The 14,883-nt window shown below is 46.0% G+C and overlaps 10 non-coding genes across 10 annotated transcripts; all 10 read right to left on the bottom strand.

Annotated features, from left to right (window-relative positions):
- Positions 1 to 966: 966 nt before the first annotated feature.
- Trnat-agu (transfer RNA threonine (anticodon AGU)) lies at positions 967 to 1,038 on the bottom strand. The gene has a single exon. It is a non-coding gene; the product is annotated as a tRNA-Thr (tRNA).
- A 1,459-nt stretch (positions 1,039 to 2,497) lies between these two features.
- Positions 2,498 to 2,569, bottom strand: Trnat-agu (transfer RNA threonine (anticodon AGU)). Its single transcript has one exon. It is a non-coding gene; the product is annotated as a tRNA-Thr (tRNA).
- Positions 2,570 to 4,001: 1,432 nt separating this feature from the next.
- On the bottom strand, positions 4,002 to 4,073 carry Trnat-agu (transfer RNA threonine (anticodon AGU)). Its single transcript has one exon. It is a non-coding gene; the product is annotated as a tRNA-Thr (tRNA).
- Positions 4,074 to 5,535: 1,462 nt separating this feature from the next.
- Positions 5,536 to 5,607, bottom strand: Trnat-agu (transfer RNA threonine (anticodon AGU)). Its single transcript has one exon. It is a non-coding gene; the product is annotated as a tRNA-Thr (tRNA).
- Positions 5,608 to 7,069: 1,462 nt separating this feature from the next.
- On the bottom strand, positions 7,070 to 7,141 carry Trnat-agu (transfer RNA threonine (anticodon AGU)). Its single transcript has one exon. It is a non-coding gene; the product is annotated as a tRNA-Thr (tRNA).
- A 1,460-nt stretch (positions 7,142 to 8,601) lies between these two features.
- Trnat-agu (transfer RNA threonine (anticodon AGU)) lies at positions 8,602 to 8,673 on the bottom strand. The gene has a single exon. It is a non-coding gene; the product is annotated as a tRNA-Thr (tRNA).
- A 1,438-nt stretch (positions 8,674 to 10,111) lies between these two features.
- On the bottom strand, positions 10,112 to 10,183 carry Trnat-agu (transfer RNA threonine (anticodon AGU)). The gene has a single exon. It is a non-coding gene; the product is annotated as a tRNA-Thr (tRNA).
- Positions 10,184 to 11,635: 1,452 nt separating this feature from the next.
- Trnat-agu (transfer RNA threonine (anticodon AGU)) lies at positions 11,636 to 11,707 on the bottom strand. The gene has a single exon. It is a non-coding gene; the product is annotated as a tRNA-Thr (tRNA).
- Positions 11,708 to 13,173: 1,466 nt separating this feature from the next.
- On the bottom strand, positions 13,174 to 13,245 carry Trnat-agu (transfer RNA threonine (anticodon AGU)). The gene has a single exon. It is a non-coding gene; the product is annotated as a tRNA-Thr (tRNA).
- Positions 13,246 to 14,686: 1,441 nt separating this feature from the next.
- Positions 14,687 to 14,758, bottom strand: Trnat-agu (transfer RNA threonine (anticodon AGU)). The gene has a single exon. It is a non-coding gene; the product is annotated as a tRNA-Thr (tRNA).
- Positions 14,759 to 14,883: the final 125 nt, after the last annotated feature.

The following is a 14,883-nucleotide window of genomic DNA, read 5'->3' as shown; positions in this document are numbered from 1 at the left end:
TGTTTTCCTAACGTCACACTCGTCACGTAGTTCACTTTTATTTCATAATCATTTCTGAGAGGTAACAGAATTGCATGACAACCTGCAGAGCTAGTTTCGTCAAAATTAACACACATACTTGATGTGACTCATAAGCCGAACGAGTTACTTTCCGACGTTATTTTAGATGTGCAAGTGCCAGTCAAAAACCCGCGGCGACGGCAATATGCAAACCAATTCGCTAGTTAACACCGGTCTTGTTGTGCGTGTTTTAAGCTGAAGAGCATCTCCAAGCAGAAAATGGTCAACAGCAACATTCACACGGTTTCGTACTGCTCAAGTGCTACACTAAAACGGTATGTTTCTTTTTCAGATCTGGAAAAACACGACCGAGAGAGGAATCAAACACGCAATCTTCGGATACGAAGACCGACGCCTTATCCATTACGCCACGCAGTCACTGACAAACAAGTGGAACTTATATACGACTCATCTCAAAACGCTCACACCACTGAGGAGTTGTGTTTTCGTTCTACACTGACGTTGCCCCTTGCTCTTTCCCACCCATTTGATACATTCAACCTGCTACGAGACCTACAAAATATAGACTGGGAAACTAAACCACACACTTTGTGCATTCGGAAATGTAAGGCAGGGCGTCCCTCGCCGCATTTGCTACGATGTCCATTTGCTACTTCTGCAGAAGTGGCGGCGGCGGCGGCGACGACGACGACGACGACGACGACGACGACGACGACGACAACCGCGGAAGGCTCTGAGATATGTGAGAAACACATCTATAAAATATATTTCAGACTGTCCCATCCCACCTTATGCTGTATCGCTTTGGCAAATGCTTTATCTGCGCCATTCGCCTTAATCACATCTGAGAGTAATTCTTAATAAAACGCCTCTCGCTAATTGTTAGTCATCCCAGATACTGTTTGCTATAAGGCCACGACGCGCAACTGATATCCAAAATTCGTCTGCCTCCTGTGAGAATCGAACTCACGACCCCTGGTTTACTAGACCAGTGCTCTGCCACTGAGCTAAAGAGGCGCGGCCTAGCCGTACTTTTGCGTACTTCATCCTTACGGTCGTCTGGATCATCAGACTTCAGCTGACAACACTTCATATTGCCGTCTAATATTTGCAGCTATGGCGACCCATTACTGCTTGGCTACACATCTGACACGTAAAGGAAGTGCTTTTCAAATAACACCACTTGCATTTCAGAACATGTCTTTCACACATGTCTACAAAATCACCTTCACCTTCAAATACAGTTTCCTTGCGACTGACGGAGACGTAGGCAAAGTTTAAAGTTGCTATTTCCATTACATCACGTTAATCAGAAAAACGGTAAGTTACATCTGCAGAGGAACAAAATTCCGTTCCTCCCCACGTGGGGCTCGAACCCACGACCCTGGGATTAAGAGCCTTATGTTCTACCGACTGCCCGACTGAGCTACCCGCGCTGCCACGGTGAGTATATGCCGGTTAGCACGTCACACAGTACTCGTTTGGGTTGATTGGTCCCATACAGAACCTCCCCATGTTGCCTAAAATTTTTCCTAACGTCACACTCGTCACGTAGTTCACTTTTATTTCATAATCATTTCTGAGAGGTAACAGAATTGCATGACAACCTGCAGAGCTAGTTTCGTCAAAATTGACACACATACTTGATGTGACTCATAAGCCGAACGAGTTACTTTCCGACGTTATTTTAGATGTGCAAGTGCCAGTCAAAAACACGCGGCGACGGCAATATGCAAACCAATTCGCTAGTTAACACCGGTCTTGTTGTGCGTGTTTTAAGCTGAAGAGCATCTCCAAGCAGAAAATGGTCAACAGCAACATTCACACGGTTTCGTACTGCTCAAGTGCTACACTAAAACGGTATGTTTCTTTTTCAGATCTGGAAAAACACGACCGAGAGAGGAATCAAACACGCAATCTTCGGATACGAAGTCCGACGCCTTATCCATTAGGCCACACGGTCACTGACAAACAAGTGGAACTTATATACGACTCATCTCAAAACGCTCACACCACTGAGGAGTTGTGTTTTCGTTCTACACAGACGCTGCCCCTTGCTCTTTCCCACCCATTTGATACATTCAACCTGCTACGAGACCTACCAAATATAGACTGGGAAACTAAACCACACACTTTGTGCATTCGGAAATGTAAGGCAGGGCGTCCCTCTCCGCATTTGCTACGATGTCCATTTGCTACTTCTGCAGAAGTGGCGACGGCGGCGACGACGACGACGACGACGACGACGACAACCGCGGAAGGCTCTGAGATATGTGAGAAATACATCTATAAAATATATTTCAGACTGTCCCATCCCACCTTATGCTGTACCGCTTTGGCAAATGCTTTATCTGCGCCATTCGCCTTAATCACATCTGAGAGTAATTCTTAATAAAACGCCTCTCGCTAATTGTTAGTCATCCCAGATACTGTTTGCTATAAGGCCACGACGCGCAACTGATATCCAAAATTCGTCTGCCTCCTGTGAGGATCGAACTCACGACCCCTGGTTTACTAGACCAGTGCTCTGCCACTGAGCTAAAGAGGCGCGGCCTAGCGGTACTTTTGCGTACTTCATCCTTACGGTTGTCTGGATCATCAGACTTCAGCTGACAACACTTCATATTACCGTCTAATATTTGCAGCTATGGCGACCCATTACTGCTTGGCTACACATCTGACACGTAAACGAAGTGCTCTCCAAATAACACCACTTGCATTTCAGAACATGTCTTTCACACATGTCTACAAAATCACCTTCACCTTCAAATACAGTTTCGTAGCGACTGACGGAGACGTAGGCAAAGTTTAAAGTTGCTATTTCCATTACATCACGTTAATCAGAAAAACGGTAAGTTACATCTGCAGAGGAACGAAATTCCGTTCCTCCCCACGTGGGGCTCGAACCCACGACCCTGGGATTAAGAGCCTTATGTTCTACCGACTGAGCTAGCCGCGCTGCCTCGGTGAGTATATGCCGGTTAGCACGTCACACAGTACTCGTTTGGGTTGATTGGTCCCATACAGAACCTCCCCATGTTGCCTAATGTTTTCCTAACGTCACACTCGTCACGTAGTTCACTTTTATTTCATAATCATTTCTGAGAGGTAACAGAATTGCATGACAACCTGCAGAGCTAGTTTCGTCAAAATTAACACACATACTTGATGTGACTCATAAGCCGAACGAGTTACTTTCCGACGTTATTTTAGATGTGCAAGTGCCAGTCAAAAACACGCGGCGACGGCAATATGCAAACCAATTCGCTAGTTAACACCGGTCTTGTTGTGCGTGTTTTAAGCTGAAGAGCATCTCCAAGCAGAAAATGGTCAACAGCAACATTCACACGGTTTCGTACTGCTCAAGTGCTACACTAAAACGGTATGTTTCTTTTTCAGATCTGGAAAAACACCACCGAGAGAGGAATCAAACACGCAATCTTCGGATACGAAGTCCGACGCCTTATCCATTAGGCCACACGGTCACTGGCAAACAAGTGGAACTTATATACGACTCATCTCAAAACGCTCACACCACTGAGGAGTTGTGTTTTCGTTCTACACAGACGCTGCCCCTTGCTCTTTCCCACCCATTTGATACATTCAACCTGCTACGAGACCTACCAAATATAGACTGGGAAACTAAACCACACACTTTGTGCATTCGGAAATGTAAGGCTGGGCGTCCCTCGCCGCATTTGCTACGATGTCCATTTGCTACTTCTGCAGAAGTGGCGACGACGACGACGACAACAACCGCGGAAGGCTCTGAGATATGTGAGAAATACATCTATAAAATATATTTCAGACTGTCCCATCCCACCTTATGCTGTACCGCTTTGGCAAATGCTTTATCTGCGCCATTCGCCTTAATCACATCTGAGAGTAATTCTTAATAAAACGCCTCTCGCTAATTGTTAGTCATCCCAGATACTGTTTGCTATAAGGCCACGACGCGCAACTGATATCCAAAATTCGTCTGCCTCCAGTGAGGATCGAACTCACGACCCCTGGTTTACTAGACCAGTGCTCTGCCACTGAGCTAAACAGGCGCGGCCTAGCAGCACTTTTGCGTACTTCATCCTTACGGTCGTCTGGATCATCAGACTTCAGCTGACAACACTTCATATTACCGTCTAATATTTGCAGCTATGGCGACCCATTACTGCTTGGCTACACATCTGACACGTAAACGAAGTGCTCTCCAAATAACACCACTTGCATTTCAGAACATGTCTTTCACACATGTCTACAAAATCACCTTCACCTTCAAATACAGTTTCCTTGCGACTGACGGAGACGTAGGCAAAGTTTAAAGTTGCTATTTCCATTACATCACGTTAATCAGAAAAACGGTAAGTTACATCTGCAGAGGAACGAAATTCCGTTCCTCCCCACGTGGGGCTCGAACCCACGACCCTGGGATTAAGAGCCTTATGTTCTACTGACTGAGCTAGCCGCGCTGCCTCGGTGAGTATATGCCGGTTAGCACGTCACACAGTACTCGTTTGGGTTGATTGGTCCCATACAGAACCTCCCCATGTTGCCTAATGTTTTCCTAACGTCACACTCGTCACGTAGTTCACTTTTATTTCATAATCATTTCTGAGAGGTAACAGAATTGCATGACAACCTGCAGAGCTAGTTTCGTCAAAATTAACACACATACTTGATGTGACTCATAAGCCGAACGAGTTACTTTCCGACGTTATTTTAGATGTGCAAGTGCCAGTCAAAAACACGCGGCGACGGCAATATGCAAACCAATTCGCTAGTTAACACCGGTCTTGTTGTGCGTGTTTTAAGCTGAAGAGCATCTCCAAGCAGAAAATGGTCAACAGCAACATTCACACGGTTTCGTACTGCTCAAGTGCTACACTAAAACGGTATGTTTCTTTTTCAGATCTGGAAAAACACGACCGAGAGAGGAATCAAACACGCAATCTTCGGATACGAAGTCCGACGCCTTATCCATTAGGCCACACGGTCACTGGCAAACAAGTGGAACTTATATACGACTCATCTCAAAACGCTCAAACCACTGAGGAGTTGTGTTTTCGTCCTACACAGACGCTGCCCCTTGCTCTTTCCCACCCATTTGATACATTCAACCTGCTACGAGACCTACCAAATATAGACTGGGAAACTAAACCACACACTTTGTGCATTCGGAAATGTAAGGCAGGGCGTCCCTCTCCGCATTTGCTACGATGTCCATTTGCTACTTCTGCAGAAGTGGCGGCGGCGACGACGACGACGACGACGACGACGACGACGACGACGACGACAACCGCGGAAGGCTCTGAGATATGTGAGAAATACATCTATAAAATATATTTCAGACTGTCCCGTCCCACCTTATGCTGTACCGCTTTGGCAAATGCTTTATCTGCGCCATTCGCCTTAATCACATCTGAGAGTAATTCTTAATAAAACGCCTCTCGCTAATTGTTAGTCATCCCAGATACTGTTTGCTATAAGGCCACGACGCGCAACTGATATCCAAAATTCGTCTGCCTCCTGTGAGGATCGAACTCACGACCCCTGGTTTACTAGACCAGTGCTCTGCCACTGAGCTAAAGAGGCGCGGCCTAGCAGTACTTTTGCGTACTTCATCCTTACGGTCGTCTGGATCATCAGACTTCAGCTGATAACACTTTATATTACCGTCTAATATTTGCAGCTATGGCGACCCATTACTGCTTGCCTACACATCTGACACGTAAACGAAGTGCTCTCCAAATAACACCACTTGCATTTCAGAACATGTCTTTCACACATGTCTACAAAATCACCTTCACCTTCAAATACAGTTTCGTAGCGACTGACGGAGACGTAGGCAAAGTTTAAAGTTGCTATTTCCATTACATCACGTTAATCAGAAAAACGGTAAGTTACATCTGCAGAGGAACAAAATTCCGTTCCTCCCCACGTGGGGCTCGAACCCACGACCCTGGGATTAAGAGCCTTATGTTCTACTGACTGAGCTAGCCGCGCTGCCTCGGTGAGTATATGCCGGTTAGCACGTCACACAGTACTCGTTTGGGTTGATTGGTCCCATACAGAACCTCCCCATGTTGCCTAATGTTTTCCTAACGTCACACTCATCACGTAGTTCACTTTTATTTCATAATCATTTCTGAGAGGTAACAGAATTGCATGACAACCTGCAGAGCTAGTTTCGTCAAAATTAACACACATACTTGATGTGACTCATAAGCCGAACGAGTTACTTTCCGACGTTATTTTAGATGTGCAAGTGCCAGTCAAAAACACGCGGCGACGGCAATATGCAAACCAATTCGCTAGTTAACACCGGTCTTGTTGTGCGTGTTTTAAGCTGAAGAGCATCTCCAAGCAGAAAATGGTCAACAGCAACATTCACACGGTTTCGTACTGCTCAAGTGCTACACTAAAACGGTATGTTTCTTTTTCAGATCTGGAAAAACACGACCGAGAGAGGAATCAAACACGCAATCTTCGGATACGAAGACCGACGCCTTATCCATTAGGCCACACAGTCACTGACAAACAAGTGGAACTTATATACGACTCATCTCAAAACGCTCACACCACTGAGGAGTTGTGTTTTCGTTCTACACTGACGTTGCCCCTTGCTCTTTCCCACCCATTTGATACATTCAACCTGCTACGAGACCTACAAAATATAGACTGGGAAACTAAACCACACACTTTGTGCATTCGGAAATGTAAGGCAGGGCGTCCCTCGCCGCATTTGCTACGATGTCCATTTGCTACTTCTGCAGAAGTGGCGGCGGCGGCGGCGACGACGACGACGACGACGACGACGACGACGACGACAACCGCGGAAGGCTCTGAGATATGTGAGAAATACATCTATAAAATATATTTCAGACTGTCCCATCCCACCTTATGCTGTATCGCTTTGGCAAATGCTTTATCTGCGCCATTCGCCTTAATCACATCTGAGAGTAATTCTTAATAAAACGCCTCTCGCTAATTGTTAGTCATCCCAGATACTGTTTGCTATAAGGCCACGACGCGCAACTGATATCCAAAATTCATCTGCTTCCTGTGAGGATCGAACTCACGACCCCTGGTTTACTAGACCAGTGCTCTGCCACTGAGCTAAAGAGGCGCGGCCTAGCGGTACTTTTGCGTACTTCATCCTTACGGTCGTCTGGATCATCAGACTTCAGCTGACAACACTTCATATTACCGTCTAATATTTGCAGCTATGGCGACCCATTACTGCTTGGCTACACATCTGACACGTAAACGAAGTGCTCTCCAAATAACACCACTTGCATTTCAGAACATGTCTTTCACACATGTCTACAAAATCACCTTCACCTTCAAATACAGTTTCGTAGCGACTGACGGAGACGTAGGCAAAGTTTAAAGTTGCTATTTCCATTACATCACGTTAATCAGAAAAACGGTAAGTTACATCTGCAGAGGAACGAAATTCTGTTCCTCCCCACGTGGGGCTCGAACCCACGACCCTGGGATTAAGAGCCTTATGTTCTACCGACTGAGCTAGCCGCGCTGCCTCGGTGAGTATATGCCGGTTAGCACGTCACACAGTACTCGTTTGGGTTGATTGGTCCCATACAGAACCTCCCCATGTTGCCTAAAATTTTTCCTAACGTCACACTCGTCACGTAGTTCACTTTTATTTCATAATCATTTCTGAGAGGTAACAGAATTGCATGACAACCTGCAGAGCTAGTTTCGTCAAAATTGACACACATACTTGATGTGACTCATAAGCCGAACGAGTTACTTTCCGACGTTATTTTAGATGTGCAAGTGCCAGTCAAAAACACGCGGCGACGGCAATATGCAAACCAATTCGCTAGTTAACACCGGTCTTGTTGTGCGTGTTTTAAGCTGAAGAGCATCTCCAAGCAGAAAATGGTCAACAGCAACATTCACACGGTTTCGTACTGCTCAAGTGCTACACTAAAACGGTATGTTTCTTTTTCAGATCTGGAAAAACACGACCGAGAGAGGAATCAAACACGCAATCTTCGGATACGAAGTCCGACGCCTTATCCATTAGGCCACACGGTCACTGACAAACAAGTGGAACTTATATACGACTCATCTCAAAACGCTCACACCACTGAGGAGTTGTGTTTTCGTTCTACACAGACGCTGCCCCTTGCTCTTTCCCACCCATTTGATACATTCAACCTGCTACGAGACCTACCAAATATAGACTGGGAAACTAAACCACACACTTTGTGCATTCGGAAATGTAAGGCAGGGCGTCCCTCTCCGCATTTGCTACGATGTCCATTTGCTACTTCTGCAGAAGTGGCGACGGCGGCGACGACGACGACGACGACGACGACGACGACGACGACAACCGCGGAAGGCTCTGAGATATGTGAGAAATACATCTATAAAATATATTTCAGACTGTCCCATCCCACCTTATGCTGTACCGCTTTGGCAAATGCTTTATCTGCGCCATTCGCCTTAATCACATCTGAGAGTAATTCTTAATAAAACGCCTCTCGCTAATTGTTAGTCATCCCAGATACTGTTTGCTATAAGGCCACGACGCGCAACTGATATCCAAAATTCGTCTGCCTCCTGTGAGGATCGAACTCACGACCCCTGGTTTACTAGACCAGTGCTCTGCCACTGAGCTAAAGAGGCGCGGCCTAGCCGTACTTTTGCGTACTTCATCCTTACGGGCGTCTGGATCATCAGACTTCAGCTGACAACACTTCATATTACCGTCTAATATTTGCAGCTATGGCGACCCATTACTGCTTGGCTACACATCTGACACGTAAAGGAAGTGCTCTCCAAATAACACCACTTGCATTTCAGAACATGTCTTTCACACATGTCTACAAAATCACCTTCACCTTCAAATACAGTTTCGTAGCGACTGACGGAGACGTAGGCAAAGTTTAAAGTTGCTATTTCCATTACATCACGTTAATCAGAAAAACGGTAAGTTACATCTGCAGAGGAACAAAATTCCGTTCCTCCCCACGTGGGGCTCGAACCCACGACCCTGGGATTAAGAGCCTTATGTTCTACCGACTGAGCTAGCCGCGCCGCCTCGGTGAGTATATGCCGGTTAGCACGTCACACAGTACTCGTTTGGGTTGATTGGTCCCATACAGAACCTCCCCATGTTGCCTAATGTTTTCCTAACGTCACACTCGTCACGTAGTTCACTTTTATTTCATAATCATTTCTGAGAGGTAACAGAATTGCATGACAACCTGCAGAGCTAGTTTCGTCAAAATTGACACACATACTTGATGTGACTCATAAGCCGAACGAGTTACTTTCCGACGTTATTTTAGATGTGCAAGTGCCAGTCAAAAACACTCGGCGACGGCAATATGCAAACCAATTCGCTAGTTAACACCGGTCTTGTTGTGCGTGTTTTAAGCTGAAGAGCATCTCCAAGCAGAAAATGGTCAACAGCAACATTCACACGGTTTCGTACTGCTCAAGTGCTACACTAAAACGGTATGTTTCTTTTTCAGATCTGGAAAAACACGACCGAGAGAGGAATCAAACACGCAATCTTCGGATACGAAGTCCGACGCCTTATCCATTAGGCCACACGGTCACTGACAAACAAGTGGAACTTATATACGACTCATCTCAAAACGCTCACACCACTGAGGAGTTGTGTTTTCGTTCTACACAGACGCTGCCCCTTGCTCTTTCCCACCCATTTGATACATTCAACCTGCTACGAGACCTACCAAATATAGACTGGGAAACTAAACCACACACTTTGTGCATTCGGAAATGTAAGGCTGGGCGTCCCTCGCCGCATTTGCTACGATGTCCATTTGCTACTTCTGCAGAAGTGGCGACGACGACGACGACGACGACGACAACCGCGGAAGGCTCTGAGATATGTGAGAAATACATCTATAAAATATATTTCAGACTGTCCCATCCCACCTTATGCTGTACCGCTTTGGCAAATGCTTTATCTGCGCCATTCGCTTTAATCACATCTGAGAGTAATTCTTAATAAAACGCCTCTCGCTAATTGTTAGTCATCCCAGATACTGTTTGCTATAAGGCCACGACGCGCAACTGATATCCAAAATTCGTCTGCCTCCTGTGAGGATCGAACTCACGACCCCTGGTTTACTAGACCAGTGCTCTGCCACTGAGCTAAACAGGCGCGGCCTAGCGGTACTTTTGCGTACTTCATCCTTACGGTCGTCTGGATCATCAGACTTCAGCTGACAACACTTCATATTACCGTCTAATATTTGCAGCTATGGCGCCCCATTACTGCTTGGCTACACATCTGACACGTAAAGGAAGTGCTCTCCAAATAACACCACTTGCATTTCAGAACATGTCTTTCACACATGTCTACAAAATCACCTTCACCTTCAAATACAGTTTCCTTGCGACTGACGGAGACGTAGGCAAAGTTTAAAGTTGCTATTTCCATTACATCACGTTAATCAGAAAAACGGTAAGTTACATCTGCAGAGGAACAAAATTCCGTTCCTCCCCACGTGGGGCTCGAACCCACGACCCTGGGATTAAGAGCCTTATGTTCTACCGACTGCCCGACTGAGCTAGCCGCGCTGCCTCAGTGAGTATATGCCGGTTAGCACGTCACATAGTACTCGTTTGGGTTGATTGGTCCCATACAGAACCTCCCCATGTTGCCTAATGTTTTCCTAACGTCACACTCGTCACGTAGTTCACTTTTATTTCATAATCATTTCTGAGAGGTAACAGAATTGCATGACAACCTGCAGAGCTAGTTTCGTCAAAATTAACACACATACTTGATGTGACTCATAAGCCGAACGAGTTACTTTCCGACGTTATTTTAGATGTGCAAGTGCCAGTCAAAAACACGCGGCGACGGCAATATGCAAACCAATTCGCTAGTTAACACCGGTCTTGTTGTGCGTGTTTTAAGCTGAAGAGCATCTCCAAGCAGAAAATGGTCAACAGCAACATTCACACGGTTTCGTACTGCTCAAGTGCTACACTAAAACGGTATGTTTCTTTTTCAGATCTGGAAAAACACGACCGAGAGAGGAATCAAACACGCAATCTTCGGATACGAAGTCCGACGCCTTATCCATTAGGCCACACGGTCACTGACAAACAAGTGGAACTTATATACGACTCATCTCAAAACGCTCACACCACTGAGGAGTTGTGTTTTCGTTCTACACAGACGCTGCCCCTTGCTCTTTCCCACCCATTTGATACATTCAACCTGCTACGAGACCTACCAAATATAGACTGGGAAACTAAACCACACACTTTGTGCATTCGGAAATGTAAGGCTGGGCGTCCCTCTCCGCATTTGCTACGATGTCCATTTGCTACTTCTGCAGAAGTGGCGGCGACGACGACGACGACGACGACGACGACAACCGCGGAAGGCTCTGAGATATGTGAGAAATACATCTATAAAATATATTTCAGACTGTCCCATCCCACCTTATGCTGTACCGCTTTGGCAAATGCTTTATCTGCGCCATTCGCCTTAATCACATCTGAGAGTAATTCTTAATAAAACGCCTCTCGCTAATTGTTAGTCATCCCAGATACTGTTTGCTATAAGGCCACGACGCGCAACTGATATCCAAAATTCGTCTGCCTCCAGTGAGGATCGAACTCACGACCCCTGGTTTACTAGACCAGTGCTCTGCCACTGAGCTAAAGAGGCGCGGCCCAGCGGTATTTTTGCGTACTTCATCCTTACGGTCGTCTGGATCATCAGACTTCAGCTGACAACACTTCATATTACCGTCTAATATTTGCAGCTATGGCGACCCATTACTGCTTGCCTACACATCTGACACGTAAAGGAAGTGCTCTCCAAATAACACCACTTGCATTTCAGAACATGTCTTTCAACATGTCTACAAAATCACCTTCACCTTCAAATACAGTTTCCTTGCGACTGACGGAGACGTAGGCAAAGTTTAAAGTTGCTATTTCCATTACATCACGTTAATCAGAAAAACGGTAAGTTACATCTGCAGAGGAACAAAATTCCGTTCTTCCCCACGTGGGGCTCGAACCCACGACCCTGGGATTAAGAGCCTTACGTTCTACCGACTGCCCGACTGAGCTAGCCGCGCTGCCTCGGTGAGTATATGCCGGTTAGCACGTCACACAGTACTCGTTTGGGTTGATTGGTCCCATACAGAACCTCCCCATGTTGCCTAATGTTTTCCTAACGTCACACTCGTCACGTAGTTCACTTTTATTTCATAATCATTTCTGAGAGGTAACAGAATTGCATGACAACCTGCAGAGCTAGTTTCGTCAAAATTAACACACATACTTGATGTGACTCATAAGCCGAACGAGTTACTTTCCGACGTTATTTTAGATGTGCAAGTGCCAGTCAAAAACACGCGGCGACGGCAATATGCAAACCAATTCGCTAGTTAACACCGGTCTTGTTGTGCGTGTTTTAAGCTGAAGAGCATCTCCAAGCAGAAAATGGTCAACAGCAACATTCACACGGTTTCGTACTGCTCAAGTGCTACACTAAAACGGTATGTTTCTTTTTCAGATCTGGAAAAACACGACCGAGAGAGGAATCAAACACGCAATCTTCGGATACGAAGTCCGACGCCTTATCCATTAGGACACACGGTCACTGACAAACAAGTGGAACTTATATACGACTCATCTCAAAACGCTCACACCACTGAGGAGTTGTGTTTTCGTTCTACACAGACGCTGCCCCTTGCTCTTTCCCACCCATTTGATACATTCAACCTGCTACGAGACCTACCAAATATAGACTGGGAAACTAAACCACACACTTTGTGCATTCGGAAATGTAAGGCTGGGCGTCCCTCTCCGCATTTGCTACGATGTCCATTTGCTACTTCTGCAGAAGTGGCGACGACGACGACGACGACGACGACGACGACGACGACGACGACGACAACCGCGGAAGGCTCTGAGATATGTGAGAAATACATCTATAAAATATATTTCAGACTGTCCCATCCCACCTTATGCTGTACCGCTTTGGCAAATGCTTTATCTGCGCCATTCGCCTTAATCACATCTGAGAGTAATTCTTAATAAAACGCCTCTCGCTAATTGTTAGTCATCCCAGATACTGTTTGCTATAAGGCCACGACGCGCAACTGATATCCAAAATTCGTCTGCCTCCTGTGAGGATCGAACTCACGACTCCTGGTTTACTAGACCAGTGCTCTGCCACTGAGCTAAAGAGGCGCGGCCTAGCGGTACTTTTGCGTACTTCATCCTTACGGTCGTCTGGATCATCAGACTTCAGCTGACAACACTTCATATTACCGTCTAATATTTGCAGCTATGGCGACCCATTACTGCTTGCCTACACATCTGACACGTAAAGGAAGTGCTCTCCAAATAACACCACTTGCATTTCAGAACATGTCTTTCACACATGTCTACAAAATCACCTTCACCTTCAAATACAGTTTCGTAGCGACTGACGGAGACGTAGGCAAAGTTTAAAGTTGCTATTTCCATTACATCACGTTAATCAGAAAAACGGTAAGTTACATCTGCAGAGGAACAAAATTCCGTTCCTCCCCACGTGGGGCTCGAACCCACGACCCTGGGATTAAGAGCCTTATGTTCTACCGACTGAGCTAGCCGCGCTGCCTCGGTGAGTATATGCCGGTTAGCACGTCACACAGTACTCGTTTGGGTTGATTGGTCCCATACAGAACCTCCCCATGTTGCCTAATGTTTTCCTAACGTCACACTCGTCACCTAGTTCACTTTTATTTCATAATCATTTCTGAGAGGTAACAGAATTGCATGACAACCTGCAGAGCTAGTTTCGTCAAAATTAACACACATACTTGATGTGACTCATAAGCCGAACGAGTTACTTTCCGACGTTATTTTAGATGTGCAAGTGCCAGTCAAAAACACGCGGCGACGGCAATATGCAAACCAATTCGCTAGTTAACACCGGTCTTGTTGTGCGTGTTTTAAGCTGAAGAGCATCTCCAAGCAGAAAATGGTCAACAGCAACATTCACACGGTTTCGTACTGCTCAAGTGCTACACTAAAACGGTATGTTTCTTTTTCAGATCTGGAAAAACACGACCGAGAGAGGAATCAAACACGCAATCTTCGGATACGAAGTCCGACGCCTTATCCATTAGGCCACACGGTCACTGACAAACAAGTGGAACTTATATACGACTCATCTCAAAACGCTCACACCACTGAGGAGTTGTGTTTTCGTTCTACACAGACGCTGCCCCTTGCTCTTTCCCACCCATTTGATACATTCAACCTGCTACGAGACCTACCAAATATAGACTGGGAAACTAAACCACACACTTTGTGCATTCGGAAATGTAAGGCTGGGCGTCCCTCTCCGCATTTGCTACGATGTCCATTTGCTACTTCTGCAGAAGTGGCGACGACGACGACGACGACGACGACGACAACCGCGGAAGGCTCTGAGATATGTGAGAAATACATCTATAAAATATATTTCAGACTGTCCCATCCCACCTTATGCTGTACCGCTTTGGCAAATGCTTTATCTGCGCCATTCGCCTTAATCACATCTGAGAGTAATTCTTAATAAAACGCCTCTCGCTAATTGTTAGTCATCCCAGATACTGTTTGCTATAAGGCCACGACGCGCAACTGATATCCAAAATTCGTCTGCCTCCTGTGAGGATCGAACTCACGACTCCTGGTTTACTAGACCAGTGCTCTGCCACTGAGCTAAAGAGGCGCGGCCTAGCGGTACTTTTGCGTACTTCATCCTTACGGTCGTCTGGATCATCAGACTTCAGCTGACAACACTTCATATTACCGTCTAATATTTGCAGCTATGGCGACCCATTACTGCTTGCCTAC

This window comes from Schistocerca gregaria, chromosome 4, assembly GCF_023897955.1.
Source record: "Schistocerca gregaria isolate iqSchGreg1 chromosome 4, iqSchGreg1.2, whole genome shotgun sequence".
In the NCBI taxonomy this organism is placed as follows: Eukaryota; Metazoa; Arthropoda; class Insecta; order Orthoptera; family Acrididae; genus Schistocerca; species Schistocerca gregaria.
The sequence above is the reverse complement of the archived record's forward strand: the minus strand, read 5'-3'. Positions and strand labels throughout refer to the sequence as shown.